The sequence below is a fragment of the Martes martes genome (assembly GCF_963455335.1).
Source record: "Martes martes genome assembly, chromosome: 6".
Taxonomy (NCBI): Eukaryota; Metazoa; Chordata; class Mammalia; order Carnivora; family Mustelidae; genus Martes; species Martes martes.
This window is the reverse complement of record NC_137893.1, coordinates 116,082,930-116,089,053: the sequence shown is the minus strand read 5'-3', so window position 1 is coordinate 116,089,053 and position 6,124 is coordinate 116,082,930. Positions and strand designations below refer to the sequence as shown.

The 6,124-nt window shown below is 50.4% G+C and overlaps 1 protein-coding gene across 4 annotated transcripts in view; it reads left to right on the top strand.

Moving 5' to 3' along the window:
• Positions 1-351: 351 nt before the first annotated feature.
• ZNF76 (zinc finger protein 76) overlaps positions 352-6,124 on the top strand; it is a 32,487-nt gene continuing 26,714 nt past the window's right edge. For 2 of the 4 annotated variants that reach the window (XM_080806852.1, XM_080806853.1), the window contains exon 1: positions 367-680. The gene's annotated coding sequence lies outside the window, so the exon portion shown is untranslated. Of the gene's footprint in view, positions 681-6,124 lie in introns of all 4 variants that reach the window. The other 2 variants (XM_080806850.1, XM_080806851.1) reach the window with 2 other exon arrangements.

Genomic DNA, 6,124 nt, shown 5'->3' with positions numbered 1-6,124 from the left:
TCCCGGGCTCTGAACCCCAAGAAGAAGGTCCGCAGCCCCAGTGCGGGCAGTGGAACCCGCGGGAACGGCTTCTCTCACAACCTAAATCTCCTGTCCTTCCCTGTTCCTGAAGCGCCCTTCTCGCCCGCAGGCAGCCGACAGGACAGCGCGGAGCCCTCGGGGCCTCGGGCTCCTCACGGCCGCCGCCGCCTCAGGCCTCAGGTGGACCGAATCCCTCGGAGGGACAGGTGGCAGCTCCCCATTGCTATAGCGACGCCCCGGCTCGCCAACCGCGCCCAGGCCCTGACCGGGGCGTCGTGACGTCATCACGCCCTCCCTGGGCGCTCGGCCTTCGCTGGCCAAACGTCACCCGGCCGGGGGGGGCGGGGCTCCGAGGGGCACGGTTCAGGGCCCGGCCGCCTGGGCTCCAGGGGCCCGGGAACCTGGATAAGTAGGACTGCTCCGCGGCTACGGGGGGTGCGGGGTGGAGCGTGCCCTGTATTTTCTATACGGGTTCCGGGGCCCGGTAGAGGCGCGCCGCGAGGAGAGGAAAGTGCGGCGGCCCTGGAACCTGGATATCGCGCGAGGCAAGCTGCGCGCGGGCGGGCGGGCTATGGCGCAGGCGGGTTGCGGGGCCGGCGCTGGTGGCGGGGCCCGGTGCATGGCGGTCTGTCGGCGGAGTCGCCCTCGGGGGCTGTCAGGTTGGTGGCTGCGGGAAGAGTGGGTCCACCGTGCCCAGGTGGGAGGCCGGGCGGGCGCAGGGCCCCGGGAAGGTCCCGAGCCCGGCGTGCCCACCCTCCTCTGGCCCTAGCCCAGCGTCCGGGCGGCTAGACGGCGACCTGACCCCTCCCCCACCCGGGGCCCCGGCCCCCATCCCTGCCCCTTCTTTCCGCCCCGGGACTCCTCCCCCATGACTTCTAAACCCCACCCCGGCTCCCAAACGCCACGCCCGCCTCCACCTCTGTGACCCTACACCCCACCTACTGACCCCAAAATCTCTACAGGTAATCCTCAATTCTTATTCATTGACTCTGCCAACCCAGGAATTTCCCCAGCTCTGCCCAGGGACCCACCGACCCAGTGACTCCCTCAGCTCTAGTCCAGTGACTCAAGACCCGAGACCCCCAACCCCCTCCTAGGTGACCCCCCCCAACCTTCTCAATGACCCCATTGGCCCGGTAACTCCCACTGTTCTATCCTGTATTTGCCCACAAACTTGGCGACTCCCTTCAAACCTTTCCTGGTAACTCTTTAAGCCCTACTCCAATAGTTTACCACCGAGTCATCTACATAACCCTCAGTATCTAATAATCGCTTCTTTGCCCCGTAACCTCATGATCCTCATCCCATGCTCCCTCCTTCATCCTAAAATCACCCTCACCGACATCCCTCTCTGCACCCTCAGCCCCTCAGTGTCAATCAGCACATGACTTAGAAGTCCCCTAGCACCACGCTGGTGCCCAGGAAGATATAGGATGAATATGAAGTGGTAGCAGTAATTGGAGGCATCAAAGAGTTCTGGATCGAGTGTGTGATTCCAGACTCAAGTCCCAGCTCTGCCACCATGGTGCTTTGGAAACCTGGGACAGGTCCCTTCCTCACTGGGTCTCAGCTTGTCATCTGTGTTGTGTGTGATAAGGCTGGGTTAAGTGATCTCAGAGTTTCCTTCCAACTGTGAAATTCTGCAGTTCTCAGTCAAGATAGTATTTGTTGTTTACAATCATTTTTATACCCTCGCTAGAAGTTTACTCTAGTCACCTCACCTCAGGGTCCACTTGCTTCATGAACCATATCCCTCACTCCCATGACCCCCTACACTCTTAATAGCCTGTACCTTTTTCCCTTGACCAGGCCCTATTAACAGGATAGCAGAGCGCTTCATCTGGGGCATTAATGTGATAAGAGACCTGGTTCTGGTCTCACTCTGGCTCTTCAGCTGTGGCACCGCAGGCATACCATTTAGGCCTGTCTGAACCCTCAGCCTCCACCTCTGCTAAGGGAGGGTAATAATCTTGCCTGAGATGGTGCATTTGGCACCATGCCTGGCCCATGGGAACCCTTAAATACAAACTGAGGAGCTTCTATGGGTCTTACTCTGTCCTGGGTACTCGGGATTCAACAGACAAGACAGGGCCCATGCGTTACATTGCTTTTCTACCCCTGAGCTCTTGGAATACCCATCCTCTTATCTTTGCTGCGGCCTCCTCCTCTGATGGTTTATCTCGTCCCTCTTTAATTATGATTGGCTGAGCACTTACTGTGTGCCACGCTTTATATGTATAAATCAAATTTACCTTTCGACAACTCCAAGAGATGGTTATTACTATATCTGCCACCATTTTGCATTTCTGTAGGTTCAAATAAATAAAGAACCTGAAACAGATACGTAGCAGAGCGAGTATTTGAGCCCACAGTCTTCAAAACCCACTTGCTCCACTACCTCTTGCCCTAAGCCTGCAGAGTTTTCCAGGTCACCCTGAGCCCCTTGTTCCTTATTTTCTAATGATTCCTAAGTACAACATCAGCTCATTCCATGATGCCCAGGGTTTCTGTTACCCTTTGCCCCATGGCTTAGTGAATTCCTCAACCCAATGTTCGTGACTTTCCACCCCATGTGCCCTGAGACCCCCGCACCTTAATACCTCTCTTCATTTTTTGTCCACATATCCTCTCACAGCCTTCACTCCATGATCTCACTTACCCTAAGGAGGCTGCTACCTCACTGGCACTTTACCCCAAACCCACTTATCCTGCTAAGTCCCTTCCCTGCCAGGAGTTCAGATACTCTAAACCCTCTGGCCCAGTAGTCTTTCCTCATATGATTTCCTATTTTCAGTCTCTTCTCAGTGATCTAACTGCCTCTCTTCTACCATCCTCAGCCAAGTTCTGTTACCTAGAACCTTCATCTAATTAGCCCTTTATCTAGTGACTTCCTTCCCCCCAGCTTCAATGAAATGAGCCCCTTCCATCCCGATGTGAACCCATCTTTCATACCTGTACACCCTCCCATTCTAAAATCCCTCCTTTCATGTTCTGCACAGTATCCTAAAGGATCCTGCCTCCCATATTCCCAGATCTTGTGGCATCCTCCTCCTTGTCATCAGTGAGCACCTTTTCAAACCAGAATTATCTTCCCCCTTTTTCCTCTCCCTGCATCCCTGCCCCTTCTCTTAGTGCCTTTTCCAGCCCTTCCTCTTACTTTTCTCCTGGCTATCCTCACCTCACCAATTTTGGTAACATCGATTATGATGCAAATAAATGCCCCTCTCATCCCAACTCTGTCCTTTTCCCCACTCTTCTGTGCACATAACTACAGGGCTCCAGTGAATGACCCTGCCACTCAGTTCTCCTACCTTTATACACAGCACTGTTGGGCCAAACCTCATTGGCCTCTATGGTTTGTCCAAGGAACTACACTCTTCTCTGGGAACTTCTGACCATAGATGACCATCCTTTAGGTAGCAAGGAGAGAGATCTTGGAAATCCTTCTGAATTGATCTAGCCTGGTCTCCTTGACACACTCCCAGGATCCTCTTCATTTCTCAAGCTGCTTGGTGTATATGCCCTCAGGGTCAAATGCTTTGGGTGTTAGCTTCTGGCAGCGTTGAATTAGTCCCTTTGTTTTCCAGACTCTGGGAGGACTTTCCATTCCCTCCCACCAGAACACTGGATGGTGAATAGCAAAATGTGAGATTAAAGATCTGCATCCCAAAGTCTATTCTGTGGGTCACCAAATTCCCAGGTGTCCAGTAATGTTCTTGTTGGCTGTATAGCAATAAATAATAGCAGAGGACAGACCTCAGAGTAAGGAAGGGGTAAGCCCTGGTGGCTACAAATAGATTTTTGAAAGAAGATTTTGCCTTGGGCTTGCTTAATCTGTCTTAGGGCACAGAGCATATTCTGCCATGGATTTTAGTTATTTGTGTACTTCCCACCCATTCCCCAGCCCCACAGCTTCTCTTGAGAAGAGAGGCTGGGATTTCTTTATCGTCTGGCATCTTAATCTGGTCCCTTATATTATGAGGCAGACCGTAAATACTGACTGAGTTGAGTGAACTCACTCAGAAATTCTGCATCAGGTACAAACAAAAACAGTTCGCATCTGTGTTCTTTTTGTAACCACAACAACCGCCTATCCCCAGAACGCTGCAGACGAGTAATGGGCAAGTCCCTTGATTTAAACAGTCTGGAATTTAGACACTTCCTTTTTCAGTCATTGGTCGGCTGGGGGAATGGGCGTGAGTGCATGTTTTCACTGTATATCTGGTAAGACTAGAGGGATTGGTTGCCCTAGTTGCTAGGGCACAATGGTAACAAGGCCAGGGTCTGTTATATACGGACTAGTTCTCAAGAAAATAGCCAGGTGAGATATTAACTTGGGGTTGCAAAGACAAGCAGGGACTAGGGGAAATCAGATTGGCAAAATGTTGGCAGTTGTTGAAGTTGGGTAATAGGTTCATGGGACGCATTACACTATTCTTTCTAGTTTTGCGTGTGTTTGAAATCCATAATAGAAGTTAAAAAAAAAAAAGTAGATGAACAAGTGCAAACTTAGTGATGTTCTTGGAAAATACCTCAACACAAATGTTACTGAGTCAGTACTATTATCTAGGTTAAGTAGTATATTTAGTCTAACCTATCCCTGACCTCTTGTGTTGGTGAGATAGCAGGATGCTAAATACAAAAATTAGCACCCAGCAGAATTTTGTTCCAGTGACCCAGAAATTGGAACATGGTGGCAGCAAGCACCCATTGCCCAGAACCTGAGAAGGTAAGGCCGTATGGAGGGTGGGAGGTGAAGGAGAGACCAGAGCTCAGCTAGGGTCTTCCCCTTCTGGCCTAAGGCCTTCAGATTACTGGGAGATCTTAAAAAGGTGAGTGTTCATTCGTTCCCTCATTCATTCATTCCTTCCACAAATTTTTGTTGGCTATCTACTAGTACCTGGAGATAGAGCAGAGAATAAGACAAAGTTCCAGGACTTAAGGAGCTCACCATGGGGGTGAGACATACACTAAACAAATAAACAAGTAAAATCTATGTTGGGAAAATTAAGCAGAGAAGGGAGAGAGTACTAGGAGTCAGGGTGTTAAATTTTAAATAGGCTGTTTAAGGAAGTTTTCACTGAAAAGGTAACATTGAAGTAGAAAACCTGTAAGAAGTTAAGCGGTGAGTCAAGCATATATCTGGGGGAAATATATTCCAGTTAGAGGGAACAGCAAGTGCAAAGGTCCCAGAGGAGGAGTCTGCCTCATATATTCTATATTTGAGGAACATGAAGATGCCAGCCAGTCTGGCTGCAGTAGAGTAAGACAGGGGAAACAGAGCAAGAGATACAGGGATGGGAGTGTGTTGGTGGCAGGTCATGTCAGGAGTTTATTGTGCAGCATGAGAGGAGCCATTGGAGGGCTCTAAATAGGTAAGTGACATGATCTGACATTCAGGATCATTCTGGCTGCTTTGGTGAGAATAACCTGTAGAAGGCAAGAGTAGAAGGAGGGAAGCTGCTTAGGAGGCTATTGTAAGAGTCCAGGCAAGGGTTGCTGATGGCTTGGACCCAAAGTTAAAGCAGTGGAAGAGTGAGAAGTGGTTGGATTCTGGTTCTATTTTGAAAGAGGAGCCAGCAGGATCTACTGATGGATTGGATATGGCATGTGAAAAATAGAGAAGTCGAGACTGGTTCCTTCATTTTTGGCCTGAGCAACTGAAGGATGGAGTTACCATTTACTGAAAGGGGGGGCCTGGAGGAGGGGTAGGGTGTGAGAAGGGATGGATAAGGAGTTCACTTGCAAATGTGTCAAGTTTCAGGTGTTTGGGGACACAGAGATGTTGCATAAGCAGCGGGATAGACAAGTGTATGAGACATGCATAAATTTCTGCTCACCTGAGAGCTGAAAGAACGCTATTCCTGCGCAAGAGACAGGGCAGTACAGTGGAAGAACACTGGCAGTTCAGATGAGAGGCCTGGCCGTGCCGCCAGCCAGCTGGGTGATCCTTTGGAACTCCGTTCCACAGCTCTGGCCTCCAGATCTTCATCTGCAAAAGGACTGCGTTGGACTGGAAACAACCCTTTTCTCAGCCCACACCCATTGTGAGAGGCAATGGATTAATGCTCAGAGTCAACAAGATAACGTATCTGTATCTGAG